Genomic DNA, 23,179 nt, shown 5'->3' with positions numbered 1-23,179 from the left:
AATATCTACACAGCCATCTGTATATACATGGAAATATCTACACCACTATCTGTATAAACATGGAAATAACTACACCGCTATTTGTATAAACAAGGAAATATCTACACCGTGATCTGTATAAACATGGAAATATCTACACCGCCATCTCTATAAACAGGGAAATATCTACACCCCTAACTCTATAAACATGGAAATATCCACACCGCTATCTCTATAAACATGGAAAAATCAACACCGCTATCTCTATGAGCATGGAAATATCTACACTGCCATCTCTATAAACATGGAAATGTCTACACCACGATCAGTATAAACATGGAAATATCTACACCGCTATCTGTATAAACATGGAAATATCTCCACTGCTATCTCTATAAACATCGAAATATCTACAGCGCCATCTGTATAAACATGGAAATACTTAAAAAGTTATCTGTATAAACATGGAAATATCTACACCGCCATCTGTATAAACATGGAAATATCTACACAGCCATGTGTACATACATGGAAATATCTACACCGCTATCTATATAAACATGGAAAGAACTACACTACTATCTGTATAAACATGGAAATATCTACACCGCCATCTACATATCCATGGAAATATCTGCGCCGCCATCTGTATAAACATGGAAATATCTACACGGTCATCTGTGTATAGATGGAAATATCAACACCGCCATCTGTACAAACATGGAAATATCTACACCGCTATCTATATAAACTTGGAAATATCTACACCGCCATCTGTATAAACATGGAAATATCTACACATTCATCTGAATAAACATGGAAATATCTACACCACCATCTGTATAAACATGGAAATAGCTACAATACCATCTGTATACACATGGAAATATCTACACCGCAATCTGTGTAAACATGGAAATATCTACACCGATATCTGTATAAACATGGAAATATCTACACCGCGATCTGTATAAACATGGAAATATCTACAACGCGATCTGTATAAACATGGAAATATCTACACCGCAATCTGTAAAAACATGGAAATATCTACACAGTTATCTCTATAAACATGGAAATATCTACACCGCCATCTGTATAAACATGGAAATACCTACAAAGTCATCTGTATAAACATGGAAATATCTACACTGCCATCTGTAGAAAGATGGAAATATCTACACCGCTATCTCTATATATATGGAAATATCTACACCGCCATCTCTATGAATATGAAAATATCTACACTGCCATCTCCATAAAGATGGAAGTATCTACTCCGCCATTTGTATAAACACGGAAATATCTCCACCACCATCTGTGTAAACATGGAAATACCTACACCGCTATCTGTATAAAAATGGAAATAACTACACCGCCATCTGCATGTCCTTGGAAGTATCTACGCCGCCATCTGAATAAACATGGAAATATCTACACGGCCATCTGTGTATAGCTGGAAATATCAACACCGCCATCTGTACAAACATGGAAATATCTACACAGCTATCTCTATAGACATGGAAATATCTGCACCGCCATCTGTAAAAACATGGAAATACCTATACAGTCATCTGTATAAACATGGAAATATCTACAATGCCATCTGTAGAAAGATGGAAATATCTACACCGCAATCTGTGTAAACATGGAAATATCTACACCGATATCTGTAAAAACATGGAAATATCTACACCGCTATCTGTATAAACATGGAAATATCGACACCGTGATCTGTATAAACATGGAAATATCTACACCGCGATCTGTATAAACATGGAAATATCTACACCGCGATCTGTATAAACGTGGAAATATCTACACAGTTATCTCTATAAACATGGAAATATCTACACCGCCATCTGTATAAACATGGAAATATCTACAAAGTCATCTGTATAAACATGGAAATATCTACACAGCCATCTGTATATACATGGAAATATCTACACCACTATCTTTATAAACATGGAAATAACTACACTGCTGTTTGTATAAACAAGGAAATATCTACATCGTGATCTGTATAAACATGGAAATATCTACACCGCAATCTCTATAAACAGGGAAATATCTACACCCCTATCTGTATAAACATGGAAATATCCACACCGCTATCTCTATAAACATGGAAAAATCAACTCTGCTATCTCTATGAACAGGGAAATATCTACACCGCCATCTCTATAAACATGGAAATGTCTACACCATGATCAGTATAAACATTGAAATATCTACACCGCTATCTGTATAAACATGGAAATATCTCCACTGCTATCTCTATAAACATCGAAAAAACTACACCGCCATCTGTATAAACATGGACATACTTACAAAGTTATCTGTATAAACATGGAAATATCTACACCGCCATCTGTATAAACATGGAAATATCTTCATAGCCATGTATACATACATGGAAATATCTACACCGCTATCTATATAAACATGGAAATAACGACACCGCTATCTGTATAAACATGGAAATATCTACACCGCCATCTACATATCCATGGAAATATCTGCGCCGCCATCTGTATTAACATGGAAATATCTACACGGTCATCTGTGTATAGCTGGAAATATCAACACCGCCATCTGTACAAACATGGAAATATCTGCACCGCTATCTGTAAAAACATGGAAATATCTACACCTCGGTCTGTATAAACATGGAAATATCAACACCGCTATCGGTATAAACATGGGAATATCTACACCGCTATCTCTATAAACATGGAAATATCTACACCGTGATCTGTATAAACATGGAAATATTTACACCGCTATCTGTATAAACATGGAAACTTCTACACCGTTATCTGTATAAATATGGAAATATCTACACCGCTATCTCTATAAACTTGGAAATATCTACACCGCCATCTGTATAAACATGGAAATACCTATACAGTCATCTGTGTAAACATGGAAATATCTACACCACCATCTGTATAAACATGGATATATCTACAATGCCATCTGTATACACATGGAAATACCTACACTGCAATCAGTGTATAGATGGAAACATCAACACCGCCAACTGTACAAACATGGAAATATCTACACTGCTATCTCTATAAACATGGAAATATCTACAGTGCGGTCTGTATAAACATAGAAATATCTACACCGGTATCTATATAAACATGGAAATATCTACACCATCATCTGTATAAACATGGAAATATATACACCGCTATCTGTATAAACATGGAAATATCTGCACCGCTATCTCTATAAACATGGAAATAACTACAAAGACATCTGTATAAACATGGAAATACCTACACAGTCATGTGTAGGAACATTTAAATATCTACACTGCCATCTGTATAAATATAGAAATATCTACACAGCCCTCTGTATAAATATGGAAATATCTGCATAGGCATCTGGGTAAACATGGAAATATCTGCACCACTATCTGTATAAACATGAAAATACCTACACCGCTGTCTCTATAAACATGGAAATATGTACACCGCTATGTGTATAAACATGGAAATATCTCCACTGCTCTCTGTATAAACATGGAAATATCTCCATCGTTATCTGTATAAACATGGAAATATCAACAGCGCCATCTATATAAACATTGAAATATCTACACTGCCATCTGTAAAAACATGGAAATATCTACACAGTCATCTGAATAAACATGGAAATATCTACACCACCATCTGTATAAACATGGAAATAGCTACAATACCATCTGTATACACATGGAAATATCTACACCGACATCTGTATAAATATGGAAATATCTACACGGCCATCTGTATAAACATGGAAATATCTACACTGCCATCTGTAGAAAGATGGAAATATCTACACCGCTATCTCTGTAAATATGGAAAGATCTACACCGCCATCTGTATGAACATGAAAATATCTACACTGCCATCTCCATAAAGATGGAAGTATCTACTCCGCCATGTGTATAAACACGGAAATATCTACACCACCATCTGTGTAAACATGGAAATACATACACCGCTATCTGTATAAATATGGAAATAACTACACCGCCATCTGCATGTCCTTGGAAATATCTATGCCGCCATCTGAATAAACATGGAAATATCTACACGGCCATCTGAGTATAGCTGGAAATATCAACACCGCCATCTGTACAAACATGGAAATATCTACACCGCTATCTCTATAGACATGGAAATATCTGCACCGCCATCTGTAAAAACATGGAAATACCTATACAGTCATCTGTATAAACATGGAAATATCTACAATGCCATCTGTAGAAAGATGGAAATATCTACACCGCAATGTGTGTAAACATGGAAATATCTACACCGATATCTGTATAAACATGGAAATATCTACACCGCGATCTGTATAAACATGGAAATATCTACACCGCGATCTGTATAAACATGGAAATATCTACACCACGATCTGTATAAACATGGAAATATCTACACAGTTATCTCTATAAACATGGAAATAACTACACCGCCATCTGTATAAACATGGAAATACCTACAAAGTCATCTGTATAAACATGGAAATATCTACACAGCCATCTGTATAAACATGGAAATATCTACACAGCCATCTGTATATACATGGAAATATCTACACCACTATCTGTATAAACATGGAAATAACTACACCGCTATTTGTATAAACAAGGAAATATCTACACTGTGATCTGTATAAGCATGGAAATATCTACACCGCCATCTCTATAAACAGGGAAATATCTACACCCCTATCTGTATAAACATGGAAATATCCACACCGCTATCTCTATAAACATGGAAAAATCAACACCACTATCTCTATGAACATGGAAATATCTACACCGACATCTCTATAAACATGGAAATGTCTACACCACGACCAGTATAAACATGGATATATCTACACTGCTATCTGTATAAACATGGAAATATCTCCAATGCTATCTCTATAAACATCGAAATATCTACACCGCCATCAGTATAAACATGGAAATACTTACAAAGTTATCTGTATAAACATGGAAATATCTACACCGCCATCTGTATAAACATGGAAATATCTACACAGTCATGTGTACATACATGGAAATATCTACACCGCTATCTATATAAACATGGAAATAACTACAACGTTATCTGTATAAACATGGAAATATCTACACCGCCATCTACATATCCATGGAATTATCTGCGCCGCCATCTGTATAAACATGGAAATATCTACACGGTCATCTGTGTATAGATGGAAATATCAACACCGCCATCTGTACAAACATGGAAATATCTGCACCGCTATCTGTATAAACATGGAAATATCTACACCGCGGTCTGTATAAACATGGAAATATCAACACCGCTATTGGTATAAACATGGAAATATCTACACCGCTATCTCTATAAACATGGAAATATCTTCACCGTGATCTGTATAAACATGGAAATATTTACACCGCTATCTGTATAAACATGGAAACATCTACACCGTTAGCTGTATAAATATGGAAATATCTACACCGCTATCTCAATAAACTTGGAAATATCTACACCACCATCTGTAAAAACATGGAAATACCTATACAGTCATCTGTGTAAACATGGAAATATCTACACCACCATCTGTATAAACATGGAAATATCTACAATGCCATCTGTATACACAAGGAAATACCTACACAGCAATCAGTGTATAGATGGAAATATCAACACCGCCATCTGTACAAACATGGAAATATCTACACTGCCATCTCTATAAACATGGAAATATCTACACTGCGGTCTCTATAAACATGGAAATATCTACACCATGATCTGTATAAACATGGAAATATATACACCGCTATCTGTATAAACATGGAAATATCTGCACCGATATCTCTCTAAACATGGAAATAACTACAAAGACATCTGTATAAACTTGGAAATACCTACACAGTCATGTGTAGGAACGTTTAAATATCTACACTGCCATGTGTATAAATATAGAAATATCTACACAGCCCTCTGTATAAATATGGAAATATCTGCATAGGCATCTGTGTAAACATGGAAATATCTGCACCGCTATCTGTATAAACATGGAAATACCTACAATGCTCTCTCTATAAACATGGAAATATGTACACCGCTATGTGTATAAACATGGAAATATCTCCACTGCTCTCTGTATAAACATGGAAACATCTCCACCGTTATCTGTATAAACATGGAAATATCAACAGCGCCATCTATATAAACATTGAAATATCTACACTGCCATCTGTAAAAACATGGAAATATCTACACATTCATCTGAATAAACATGGAAATATCTACACCACCATCTGTATAAACATGGAAATAGCTACAATACCATCTGTATACACATGGAAATATCTACACCGACATCTGTATAAATATGGAAATATCTACTCGGCCATCTGTATAAACATGGAAATATCTACACTGCCATCTGTAGAAAGATGGAAATATCTACACCGCTATCTCTATAAATATGGAAATATCTACACCGCCATCTGTATGAACATGAAAATATCTACACTGCCATCTCCATAAAGATGGAAGTATCTACTCCGCCATGTGTATAAACACGGAAATATCTACACCACCATCTGTGTAAACATGGAAATACCTACACCGCTATCTGTATAAACATGGAAATAACTACACCGCAATCTGCATCTCCTTGGAAATATCTACGCCGCCATCTGAATAAACATGGAAATATCTACACGGCCATCTGTGTATAGCTGGAAATATCAACACTGCCATCTGTAAAAACATGGAAATATCTACACCGCTATCTCTATAGACATGGAAACATCTGCAACGCCATCTGTAAAAACATGGAAATACCTATACAGTCATCTGTATAAACATGGAAATATCTACAATGCCATCTGTAGAAAGATGGAAATATCTACACCGCAATCTGTGTAAACATGGAAATATCTACACCGATATCTGTATAAACATGGAAATATCTACACCGCGATCTGTATAAACATGGAAATATCTACACAGTTATCTCTATAAACATGGAAATATCTACACCGCCATCTGCATAAACATGGAAATACCTACAAAGTCATCTGTATAAACATGGAAATATCTACACAGCCATCTGTATAAACATGGAAATATCTACACAGCCATCTGTATATACATGGAAATATCTACACCACTATCTGTATAAACATGGAAATAACTACACCGCTATTTGTATAAACAAGGAAATACCTACACTGTGATCTGTATAAACGTGGAAATATCTACACCGCCATCTCTGTAAACAGGGAAATATCTACACCCCTATCTGTATAAACATGGAAATATCCACACCGCTATCTCTATAAACATGGAAAAATCAACACCACTATCTCTATGAACATGGAAATATCTACACCGCCATCTCTATAAACATGGAAATGTCTACATCACGATCAGTATAAACATGGAAATATCTACACCGCTATCTGTATAAACATGGAAATATCTCCACTGCTATCTCTATAAACATCGAAATATCTACACCGCCATCTGTATAAACATGGAAATACTTACAAAGTTATCTGTATAAACATGGAAATATCTGCACCGCCATCTGTATAAACATGGAAATATCTACACAGCCATGTGTACATACATGGAAATATCTACACCGCTATCTATATAAACATGGAAATAACTACACCGCTATCTGTATAAACATGGAAATATCTACACCGCCATCTACATATCCATGGAAATATCTGCGCCGCCATCTGTATAAACATGGAAATATCTACACGGTCATCTGTGTATAGATGGAAATATCAACACTGCCATCTGTACAAACATGGAAATATCTGCACCGCTATCTTTATAAACATGGAAATATCTACACCGCGGTCTGTATAAACATGGAAATATCAACACTGCTATCGGTATAAACATGGAAATATCTACACCGTGATCTGTATAAACATGGAAATATTTACACCGCTATCTGTATAAACATGGAAACTTCTACACCGTTATCTGTATAAATATGGAAATATCTACACCGCTATCTCAATAAACTTGGAAATATCTGCAACACCATCTGTATAAACATGGAAATAACTATACAGTCATCTGTGTAAACATGGAAATATCTACACCACCATCTGTATAAACATGGAAATATCTACAATGCCATCTGTATACACATGGAAATACGCACACGGCAATCAGTGTATAGATGGAAACATCAACAACAACATCTGTACAAACATGGAAATATCTACACTGCGGTCTCTATAAACATGGAAATATCTACACCATGATCTGTATAAACATGGAAATATATACACCGCTATCTGTATAAACATGGAAATATCTGCACCGATATCTCTCTAAACATGGAAATAACTACAAAGACATCTGTATAAACTTGGAAATACCTACACAGTCATGTGTAGGAACGTTTAAATATCTACACTGCCATGTGTATAAATATAGAAATATCTACACAGCCCTCTGTATAAATATGGAAATATCTGCATAGGCATCTGTGTAAACATGGAAATATCTGCACCGCTATCTGTATAAACATGGAAATACCTACACCGCTGTCTCTATAAACATGGAAATATGTACACCGCTATGTGTATAAACATGGAAATATCTCCACTGCTCTCTGTATAAACATGGAAATATCTCCACCGTTATCTGTATAAACATGGAAATATCAACAGCGCCATCTATATAAACATTGAAATATCTACACTGCCATCTGTAAAAACATGGAAATATCTACACATTCATCTGAATAAACATGGAAATATCTACACCACCATCTGTATAAACATGAAAATAGCTACAATACCATCTGTATACACATGGAAATATCTACACCGACATCTGTATAAATATGGAAATATCTACACGGCCATCTGTATAAACATGGAAATATCTACACTGCCATCTGTAGAAAGATGGAAATATCTACACCGCTATCTCTATAAATATGGAAATATCTACACCGCCATCTGTATGAACATGAAAATATCTACACTGCCATCTCCATAAAGATGGAAGTATCTACTCCGCCATGTGTATAAACACGGAAATACCTACACCACCATCTGTGTAAACATGGAAATACCTACACCGCTATCTGTATAAACATGGAAATAACTACACCGGCATCTGCATGTCCTTGGAAATATCTACGCCGCCAACTGAATAAACATGGAAATATCTACACGGCCTTCTGTGTATAGCTGGAAATATCAACACCGCCATCTGAACAAACATGGAAATATCTACACCGCTATCTCTATAGACATGGAAATATCTGCACCGCCATCTGTAAAAACATGGAATTACCTATACAGTCATCTGTATAAACATGGAAATATCTACAATGCCATCTGTAGAAAGATGGAAATATCTACACCGCAATCTGTGTAAACATGGAAATATCTACACCGATATCTGTATAAACATGGAAATGTCTACACCGCGGTCTGTATAAACATGGAAATATCTACACCGCGATCTGTATAAACATGAAAATATCTACACCGCGATCTGTATAAACATGGAAATATCTACACAGTTATCTCTATAAACATGGAAATATCTACACCGCCATCTGTATAAACATGGAAATACCTACAAAGTCATCTGTATAAACATGGAAATATCTACACAGCCATGTGTATAAACATGGAAATATCTACACAGCCATCTGTATATACATGGAAATACCTACACCACTATCTGTATAAACATGGAAATAACTACACCGCTATTTGTATAAACAAGGAAATATCTACACTGTGATCTGTATAAACATGGAAATATCTACACCGCCATCTCTATAAACAGGGAAATATCTACACCCCTATCTGTATAGACATGGAAATATCCACAAAGCTATCTCTATAAACATGGAAAAATCAACACCGCTATCTCTATGAACATGGAAATATCTACACCGCCATCTCTATAAACATGGAAATGTCTACACCACGATCAGTATAAACATGGAAATATCTACACCGCTATCTGTATAAACATGGAAATATCTCCACTGCTATCTCTATAAACATCGAAATATCTACACCGCCATCTGTATAAACATGGAAATAGTTACAAAGTTATTTGTATAAACATGGAAATATCTACACCGCCATCTGTATAAACATGGAAATATCTACACAGCCATCTGTACATACATGGAAATATCTACACCGCTATCTATATAAACATGGAAATAACTACACCGCTATCTGTATAAACATGGAAATATCTACACCGCCATCTACATATCCATGGAAATATCTGCGCCGCCATCTGTATAAACATGGAAATATCTACACGGTCATCTGTGTATAGATGGAAATATCAACACTGCCATCTGTACAAACATGGAAATATCTGCACCGCTATCTGTATAAACATGGAAATATCTACACCGCGGTCTGTATAAACATGGAAATATCAACACCGCTATCGGTATAAACATGGAAATATCTACACCGTGATCTGTATAAACATGGAAATATTTACACCGCTATCTGTATAAACATGGAAACTTCTACACCGTTATCTGTATAAATATGGAAATATCTACACCGCTATCTCAATAAACTTGGAAATATCTGCAACACCATCTGTATAAACATGGAAATACCTATACAGTCATCTGTGTAAACATGGAAATATCTACACCACCATCTGTATAAACATGGAAATATCTACAATGCCATCTGTATACACATGGAAATACCTACACGGCAATCAGTATATAGATGGAAACATCAACACCGCCATCTGTACAAACATGGAAATATCTGCACTGCTATCTCTATAAACATGGAAATATCTACACTGCGGTCTCTATAAACATGGAAATATCTACACCATGATCTCTATAAACATGGAAATATATACACCGCTATCTGTATAAACATGGAAATATCTGCACCGATATCTCTCTAAACATGGAAATAACTACAAAGACATCTGTATAAACTTGGAAATACCTACACAGTCATGTGTAGGAACATTTAAATATCTACACTGCCATCTGTATAAATATAGAAATATCTACACAGCCCTCTGTATAAATATGGAAATATCTGCACCGCTATCTGTATAAACATGGAAATACCTACACCGCTGTCTCTATAAACATGGAAATATGTACACCGCTATGTGTATAAACATGGAAATATCTCCACTGCTCTCTGTATAAACATGGAAATATCTCCACCGTTATCTGTATAAACATGGAAATATCAACAGCGCCATCTATATAAACATTGAAATATCTACACTGCCATCTGTAAAAACATGGAAATATCTACACATTCATCTGAATAAACATGGAAATATCTACACCACCATCTGTATAAACATGGAAATAGCTACAATACCATCTGTATACACATGGAAATATCTACACCGACATCTGTATAAATATGGAAATATCTACACGGCCATCTGTATAAACATGGAAATATCTACACTGCCATCTGTAGAAAGATGGAAATACCTACACCGCTATCTCTATAAATATGCAAATATCTACACCGCCATCTGTATGAACATGAAAATATCTACACTGCCTTCTCAATAAAGATGGAAGTATCTACTCCGCCATGTGTATAAACACAGAAATATCTACACCACCATCTGTGTAAACATGGAAATACCTACACCGCTATCTGTATAAACATGGAAATAACTACACCGCCATCTGCATGTCCTTGGAAATATCTACGCCGCCATCTGAATAAACATGGAAATATCTACACGGCCATCTGTGTATAGCTGGAAATAACAACAGTGCCATCTGTACAAACATGGAAATATCTACACCACTATCTCTATAGACATGGAAATATCTGCACCGCCATCTGTAAAAGCATGGAAATACCTATAAAGTCAATTGTATAAACATGGAAATATCTACAATAACATCTGTAGAAAGATGGAAATACCTACACCGCATTCTGTGGAAACATGGAAATATCTACACCGATATCTGTATAAACATGGAAATATCTACACCGCGATCTGTATAAACATGGAAATATCTACACCGCGATCTGTATAAACATGGAAATATCTACACCGCCATCTGTATAAACATGGAAATATCTACACTGCGATCTGTATAAACATGGAAATATCTACACAGTTATCTCTATAAACATGGAAACATCTACACCGCCATCTGTATAAACATGGAAATACCTACAAAGTCATCTGTATAAACATGGAAATATCTACACATTCATCTGTATAAACATGGAAATATCTACACAGCCATCTGTATATACATGGAAATATCTACACCACTATCTGTATAAACATGGAAATAACTACAACGATATTTGTATAAACAAGGAAATATCTACACTGTGATCTGTATAAACATGGAAATATCTACACCGCCGTCTCTATAAACACGGAAATATCTACACCCCTATCTGTATAAACATGGAAATATCCAAACCGCTATCTCTATAAACATGGAAAAATCACCACCACTATCTCTATGAACATGGAAATATCTACACCGCCATCTCTATAAACATGGAAATGTCTACACCACGATCAGTATAAACATGGAAATATCTACACCGCTATCTGTATAAACATGGAAATATCTCCACTGTTATCCCTATAAACATCGAAATATCTACACCGCCATCTGTATAAACATGGAAATACTAACAATGTTATCTGTATAAACATGGAAATATCTACACCGCCATCTGTATAAACATGGAAATATCTACACAGCCATGTGTACATACATGGAAATATCTACACCGCTATCTATATAAACATGGAAATAACTACACCGCTATCTGTATAAACATGGAAATATCTACACCGCCATCTACATATCCATGGAAATATCTGCGCCGCCATCTTTATAAACATGGAAATATCTACACGGTCATCTGTGTATAGATGGAAATATCAACACCGCCATCTGTACAAACATGGAAATATCTGCACCGCTATCTGTATAAACATCGAAATATCTACACCGCCATCTGTATAAACATGGAAATATCTACACCGCGATCTGTATAAACATGGAAATATCTACACCGCTATCTCTATAAACATGGAAATATCTACTCAGTTATCTCTATAAACATGGAAATATCTACACCGCCATCTGTATAAACATGGAAATAACTACAAAGTCATCTGTATAAACATGGAAATATCTACACAGCCATCTGTATAAACATGGAAATATCTACACAGCCATCTGTATATACATGGAAATATCTACACCACTATCTGTATAAACATGGAAATATCTACACCGCTATCTGTATAAACAAGGAAATATCTACACCGTGATCTGTATAAACATGGAAATATCTACACCGCCATCTCTATAAACAGGGAAATATCTACACCCCTATCTGTATAAACATGGAAATATCCACACCGCTATCTCTATAAACATGGAAAAATCAACACCGCTATCTCTATGAACATGGAAATATCTACACCGCCATCTCTATAAACATGGAAATGTCTACACCACGATCAGTATAAACATGGAAATATCTACACCGCTATCTGTATAAACATGGAAATATCTCCACTGCTATCTCCATAAACATCGAAATATCTACACCGCCATCTGTATAAACATGGAAATACTTACAAAGTTATCTGTATGAACATGGAAATATCTACACCGACATCTGTATAAACATGGAAATATCTACACAGCCATGTGTACATACATGGAAATATCTACACCGCTATCTTTATAAACATGGAAATAACTACACCGCCATCTGTACAAACATGGAAATATCTGCACCGCTATCTGTATAAACATGGAACTATCTACACCGCGGTCTGTATAAACATGGAAATATCAACACCGCTATCGGTATAAACATGGAAATATCTACACCGCTATCTCTATAAACATGGAAATATCTACACCGTGATCTGTATAAACAAGGAAATATTTACACCGCTATCTGTATAAACATGGAAACTTCTACACCGTTATCTGTATAAATATGGAAATATCTACACCGCTATCTCTATAAACTTGGAAATATCTACACCGCCATCTGTATAAACATGGAAATACCTATACAGTCATCTGTGTAAACATGGAAATATCTACACCACCATCTGTATAAACATGGGAATATCTACAATGCCATCTGTATACACATGGAAATACCTACACGGCAATCAGTGTATAGATGGAAACATCAACACCGCCATCTGTACAAACATGGAAATATCTACACTGCTATCTCTATAAACATGGATATATCTACACTGCGGTCTGTATAAACATGGAAATATCTACACCGGTATCTGTATAAACATGGAAATATCTACACCATGATCTGTATAAACATGGAAATATATACACCGCTATCTGTATAAACGTGGAAATACGTACACCGCTGTCTCTATAAACATGGAAATATGTACACCGCTATGTGTATAAACATGGAAATATCTCCACTGCTCTCTGTATAAACATGGAAATATCTCCACCGTTATCTGTATAAACATGGAAATATCAACAGCGCCATCTATGTAAACATTGAAATATGTGCACTGCCATCTGTAAAAACATGGAAATATCTACACATTCATCTGAATAAACATGGAAATATCTACACCACCATCTGTATAAAAATGGAAATAGCTACAATACCATCTGTAGACACATGGATATATCTACACAGACATCTGTATAAATATGGAAATATCTACACGGCCATCTGTATAAACATGGAAATATCTACACTGCCATCTGTAGAAAGATGGAAATATCTACACCGCTTTCTCTATAAATATGGGAATATCTACACCGCCATCTCTATGAACATGAAAATATCTACACTGCCATCTCCATAAAGATGGAAGTATGTACTCCGCAATGTGTATAAACACGGAAATATCTACACCACCATCTGTGTAAACATGGAAATACCTACACCGCTATCTGTATAAACATGGAAATAACTACACCGCCATCTGCATGTCCTTGGAAATATCTACGCCGCCATCTCAATAAACATGGAAATATCTACACGGCCATCTGTGTATAGATGGAAATATCAACACCGCCATCTGTACAAACATGGCAATATCTACACCGCTATCTCTATAGACATGGAAATATCTGCACTGCCATCTGTAAAAACATGGAAATACCTATACAGTCATCTGTATAAACATGGAAATATCTACAATCCCATCTGTAGAAAGATGGAAATATCTACACCGCAATCTGTGTAAACATGGAAATATCTACACCGATATCTGTAAAAACATGGAAATATCTACACCGCTATCTGTATAAACATGGAAATATCTACACCGTGATCTGAATAAACATGGAAATATCTACACCGCTATCTGTATAAACATGGAAATATCTACACAGTTATCTCTATAAACATGGAAATATCTACACCGCCATCTGTATAAACATGGAAATATCTACACAGCCATCGGTATAAACATGGAAATATCTACACAGCCATCTGTATATACATGGAAATATCTACACCACTATCTGTATAAACATGGAAATAACTACACCGCAATTTGTATAAACAAGGAAATATCTACACCGTGATCTGTATAAACTTGGAAATATCTACACCGACATCTACATATCCATGGAAATATCTGTGCAGCTATCTGTATAAACATGGAAATATCTACACGGTCATCTGTGTATAGATGGAAATATCAAAAACGCCATCTGTACAAACATGGAAATATCTGCACCGCTATCTGTATAAACATGGAAATATCTACACCGCGGTCTGTATAAACATGGAAATATCAACACCGCTATCGATATAAACATGGAAATATCTACACCGCTATCTCTATAAACATGGAAATATCTACACCGTGATCTGTATAAACATGGAAATATTAACACCGCTATCTGTATAAACATGGAAACTTCTACACCTTTATCTGTATAAATATGGAAATATCTACACCGCTATCTCTATAAACTTGGAAATATCTACACCGCCATCTGTATAAACATGGAAATACCTATACAGTCATCTGTGTAAACATGGAAATATCTACACCACCATCTGTATAAACCTGGAAATATCTACAATGCCATCTGTATACACATGGAAATACCTACACGGCAATCAGTGTATAGATGGAAACATCAACACCGCCATCTGTACAAACATGGAAATATCTACACTGCTATCTCTATAAACATGGAAATATCTACACCGTGATCTGTATAAACATGGAAATATCTACACCGCGATCTGTATAAACATGGAAATATCTACACCGCTATCTGTATAAACGTGGAAATATCTACACAGTTATCTCTATAAACATGGAAATATCTACACCGCCATCTGTATAAACATGGAAATACCTACAAAGTCATCTGTATAAACATGGAAATATCTACACAGCCCTCTGTATAAACATGGAAATATCTACACAGCCATTTGTATATACATGGAAATATCTACACCACTATCTGTATAAACATGGAAATAACTACACCGCTATTTGTATAAACAAGGAAATATCTACACTGTGATCTGTATAAACATGGAAATATCTACACTGCCATCTCTATAAACAGGGAAATATCTACACCCCTATCTGTATAAACATGGAAATATCCACACCGCTATCTGTATAAACATGGAAAAATCAACACCGCTATCTCTATGAACATGGAAATATCTACACCCCCATCTCTATAAACATGGAAATGTCTACACCACGATCAGTATAAACATGGAAATATCAACACCGCTATCTGTATAAACATGGAAATATCTCCACTGCTATCTCTATAAACATCGAAATATCTACACCGCCATCTGTATAAATATGGAAATACTTACAAAGTTATCTGTATAAACATGGAAATATCTACACCGCCATCTGTATAAACATGGAAATATATACACAGCCCTGTGTACATACATGGAAATATCTACACCGCTATCTATATAAACATGGAAATAACTACACCACTATCTGTATAAACATGGAAATATCTACACCGCCATCTACATATCCATGGAAATATCTGCGGCGCCATCTGTATAAACTTGGAAATATCTACACGGTCATCTGTGTATAGATGGAAATAACAACACCGCCATCTGTACAAACATGGAAATATCTGCACCGCTATCTGTATAAACATGGAAACTTCCACACCGTTATCTGTATAAATATGGAAATATCTACACCGCTATCTCTATAAAGTTGGAAATATCTACACAGCCATCTGTATAAACATGGAAATATCTACACAGCCATCTGTATATACATGGAAATATCTACACCACTATCTGTATAAACATGGAAATAACTACACCGCAATTTGTATAAACAAGGAAATATCTACACCGTGATCTGTATAAACATGGAAAGATTTACACCGCCATCTACATATCCATGTAAATACCTGCGCCGCCATCTGTATAAACATGGAAATATCTACACGGTCATCTGTGTATAGATGGAAATATCAACACCGCCATCTGTACAAACATGGAAATATCTGCACCGCTATCTGTATAAACATGGAAATATCTGCACCGCGGTCTTTATAAACATGGAAATATCAACACCGCTATCGGTATAAACATGGAAATATCTACACCGCTATCTCTATAAACATGGAAATATCTACACCGTGATCTCTATAAACATGGAAATATGTACACCGCTATCTGTATAAACATGGAAACTTCTACACCGTTATCTGTATAAATATGGAAATATCTACACCGCTATCTCTATAAACTTGGAAATATCTACACCGCCATCTGTATAAACATGGAAATACCTATACAGTCATCTGTGTAAACATGGAAATATCTACACCACCATCTGTATAAACATGGAAATATCTACAATGCCATCTGTATACACATGGAAATACCTACACGGCAATCAGTGTATAGATGGAAACATCAACACCGCCATCTGTACAAACATGGAAATATCTACACTGCTATCTCTATAAACATGGAAATATCTACACTGTGGTCTGTATAAACATGGAAATATCTACACCGGTATCTGTATAAACATGGAAATATCCACACCATGATCTGTATAAACATGGAAATATATACACCGCGATCTGTATAAACATGGAAATATCTGCACCGCTATCTCTATAAACATGGAAATAACTACAAAGACATCTGTATAAATATGGAAATACCTACACAGTCATGTGTAGGAACATTTAAATATCTACACTGCCATCTGTATAAATATAGAAATATCTACACAGCCCTCTGTATAAATATGGAAATATCTGCATAGGCATCTGTGTAAACATGGAAATATCTGCACCGCTATCTGTATAAACGTGGAAATACCTACACTGCTGTCTCTATAAACATGGAAATATGTACACCGCTATGTGTATAAACATGGAAATATCTCCACTGCTCTCTGTATAAACATGGAAATATCTCCACCGTTATCTGTATAAACATGGAAATATCAACAGCGCCATCTATATAAACATTGAAATATCTACACTGCCATCTGTAAAAACATGGAACAATCTACACAGTCATCTGAATAAACATGGAAATATCTACACCACCATCTGTATAAACATGGAAATAGCTACAATACCATCTGTATACACATGGAAATATCTACACAGACATCTGTATAAATATGGAAATACCTACACGGCCATCTGTATAAACATGGAAATATCTACACTACCATCTGTAGAAAGATGGAAATATCTACACCGCTATCTCTATAAATATGGAAATATCTACACCGCCATCTCTATGAACATGAAAATATCTACACTGCCATCTCCATAAAGATGGAAGTCTCTACTCCGCCATGTGTATAAACACGGAAATATCTACACCACCATCTGTGTAAACATGGAAATACCTACACCGCTATCTGTATAAACATGGAAATAACTACACCGCCATCTGCATGTCCTTGGAAATATCTACGCCGCCATCTGAATAAACATGGAAATATCTACACGGCCATCTGTGTATAGATGGAAATATCAACACCGCCATCTGTACAAACATGGAAATATCTACACCGCTATCTCTATAGACATGGAAATATCTGCACCGCCATCTGTAAAAACATGGAAATACCTATACAGACATCTGTATAAACATGGAAATATCTACAATGCCATCTGTAGAAAGATGGAAATATCTACACCGCAATCTGTGTAAACATGGAAATTTCTACACCGATATCTGTAAAAACATGGAAATATCTACACCGCTATCTGTATAAACATGGAAAATCTACACCGCGATCTGTATAAACATGGAAATATCTACACCGCGATCTGTATAAACATGGAAATATCTACACCTATATCTGTATAAACATGGAAATATCTACACAGTTATCTCTATAAACATGGAAATATCTACACCGCCATCTGTATAAACATGGAAATACCTACAAAGTCATCTGTATAAACATGGAAATATCTACACAGCCCTCTGTATAAACATGGAAATATCTACACAGCCATCTGTTTATACATGGAAATATCTACACCACTATCTGTATAAACATGGAAATAACTACACCGCTATTTGTATAAACAAGGAAATATCTACACCGTGATCTGTATAAACATGGAAATATCTACACGGCCATCTCTATAAACAGGGAAATATCTACAGCCCTATCTGTATAAACATGGAAATATCCACACCGCTATCTCTATAAACATGGAAAAATCAACACCGCCATCTCTATGAACATGGAAATATCTACACCGCCATCTCTATAAACATGGAAATGTCTACACCACGATCAGTATAAACATGGAAATATCTACACCGCAATCTGTATAAACATGGAAATATCTCCACTGGTATCTCTATAAACATCGAAATATCTACACCGCCATCTGTATAAACATGGAAATACTTACAAAGTTATCTGTATAAACATGGAAATATCTACACCGCCATCTGTATAAACTTGGAAATATCTACACAGCCATGTGTACATACATGGAAATATCTACACCGCTATCTATATAAACATGGAAATAACTACACCGCTATCTGTATAAACATGGAAATATCTACACCGCCATCTACATATCCATGGAAATATCTGCGCCGCCATCTGTATAAACATGGAAATATCTACACGGTCATCTGTGTATAGATGGAAATATCAACACCGCCATCTGTACAAACATGGAAATATCTGCACCGCTATCTGTATAAACATGGAAATATCTACACCGCGGTCTGTATAAACATGGAAATATCCACACCGCTAGCGGTATAAACATGGAAATATCTACACCGCTATCTCTATAAACATGGAAATATCTACACCCTGATCTGTATAAACATGGAAATATTTACACCGCTATCTGTATAAACATGGAAACTTCTACACCGTTATCTGTATAAATATGGAAATATCTACCCAGTTATCTCTATAAACATGGAAATATCTACACCGCCATCTGTATAAACATGGAAATAACTACAAAGTCATCTGTATAAACATGGAAATATCTACACAGCCATCTGTATAAACATGGAAATATCTACACAGCCATCTGTATATACATGGAAATATCTACACCACTATCTGTATAAACATGGAAATATCTACACCGCTATCTGTATAAACAAGGAAATATCTACACCGTGATCTGTATAAACATGGAAATATCTACACCGCCATCTCTATAAACAGGGAAATATCTACACCCCTATCTGTATAAACATGGAAATATCCACACCGCTATCTCTATAAACATGGAAAAATCAACACCGCTATCTCTATGAACATGGAAATATCTACACCGCCATCTCTATAAACATGGAAATGTCTACACCACGATCAGTATAAACATGGAAATATCTACACCGCTATCTGTATAAACATGGAAATATCTCCGCTGCTATCACCATAAACATCGAAATATCTACACCGCCATCTGTATAAACATGGAAATACTTACAAAGTTATCTGTATGAACATGGAAATATCTACACCGACATCTGTATAAACATGGAAATATCTACACAGCCATGTGTACATACATGGAAATATCTACACCGCTATCTTTATAAACATGGAAATAACTACACCGCCATCTGTACAAACATGGAAATATCTGCACCGCTATCTGTATAAACATGGAAATATCTACACCGCGGTCTGTATAAACATGGAAATATCAACACCGCTATCGGTATAAACATGGAAATATCTACACCGCTGTCTCTATAAACATGGAAATATCTACACCGTGATCTGTATAAACATGGAAATATTTACACCGCTATCTGTATAAACATGGAAACTTCTACACCGTTATCTGTATAAATATGGAAATATCTACACCGCTATCTCTATAAACTTGGAAATATCTACACCACCATCTGTATAAACATGGAAATATCTACAATGCCATCTGTATACACATGGAAATACCTACACGGCAATCAGTGTATAGATGGAAACATCAACACCGCCATCTGTACAAACATGGAAATATCTACACTGCTATCTCTATAAACATGGAAATATCTACACTGTGGTCTGTATAAACATGGAAATATCTACACCGGTATCTGTATAAACATGGAAATATCCACACCATGATCTGTATAAACATGGAAATATATACACCGCTATCTGTATAAACATGGAAATATCTGCACCGCTATCTCTATAAACATGGAAATAACTACCAAATATCTGTATAAATATGGAAATACCTACACAGTCATGTGTAGGAACATTTAAATATCTACACTGCCATCTGTATAAATATAGAAATATCTACACAGCCCTCTGTATAACTATGGAAATATCTGCATAGGCATCTGTGTAAACATGGAAATATCTGCACCGCTATCTGTATAAACGTGATAATACCTACCCTGCTGTCTCTATAAACATGGAAATATGTACACCGCTATGTGTATAAACATGGAAATATCTCCACTGCTCTCTGTATAAACATGGAAATATCTCCACCATTATCTGTATAAACATGGAAATATCAACAGCGCCATCTATATAAACATTGAAATATCTACACTGCCATCTGTAAAAACATGGAACAATCTACACAGTCATCTGAATAAACATGGAAATATCTACACCACCATCTGTATAAACATGGAAATAGCTACAATACCATCTGTATACACATGGAAATATCTACACAGACATCTGTATAAATATGGAAATATCTACACGGCCATCTGTATAAACATGGAAATATCTACACTGCCATCTGTAGAAAGATGGAAATATCTACACCGCTATCTCTATAAATATGGAAATATCTACACCGCCATCTCTATGAACATGAAAATATCTACACTGCCATCTCCATAAACATGGAAGTATCTACTCCGCCATGTGTATAAACACGGAAATATCTACACCACCATCTGTGTAAACATGGAAATACCTACACCGCTATCTGTATAAACATGGAAATAACTACACCGCCATCTGCATGTCCTTGGAAATATCTACGCCGTCATCTGAATAAACATGGAAATATCTACACGGCCATCTGTGTATAGATGGAAATATCAACACCGCCATCTGTACAAACATGGAAATATCTACACCGCTATCTCTATAGACATGGAAATATCTTCACCGCCATCTGTAAAAACATGGAAATACCTATACAGACATCTGTATAAACATGGAAATATCTACAATGCCATCTGTAGAAAGATGGAAATATCTACACCGCAATCTGTGTAAACATGGAAATTTCTACACCGATATCTGTAAAAACATGGAAATATCTACACCGCTATCTGTATAAACATGGAAATATCTACACAGCGATCTGTATAAACATGGAAATATCTACACCGCGATCTGTATAAACATGGAAATATCTACACCGCGATCTGTATAAACATGGAAATATCTACACAGCCATCTGTTTATACATGGAAATATCTACACCACTATCTGTATAAACATGGAAATAACTACACCGCTATTTGTATAAACAAGGAAATATCTACACCGTGATCTGTATAAACATGGAAATATCTACACCGCCATCTCTATAAACAGGGAAATATCTACACCCCTATCTGTATAAACATGGAAATATCCACACCGCTATCTCTATAAACATGGAAAAATCAACACCG

The sequence above is a fragment of the Pan troglodytes genome, chromosome 11, assembly GCF_028858775.2.
Source record: "Pan troglodytes isolate AG18354 chromosome 11, NHGRI_mPanTro3-v2.0_pri, whole genome shotgun sequence".
Classification (NCBI taxonomy): Eukaryota; Metazoa; Chordata; class Mammalia; order Primates; family Hominidae; genus Pan; species Pan troglodytes.
This window is presented reverse-complemented; position numbering follows the sequence as displayed.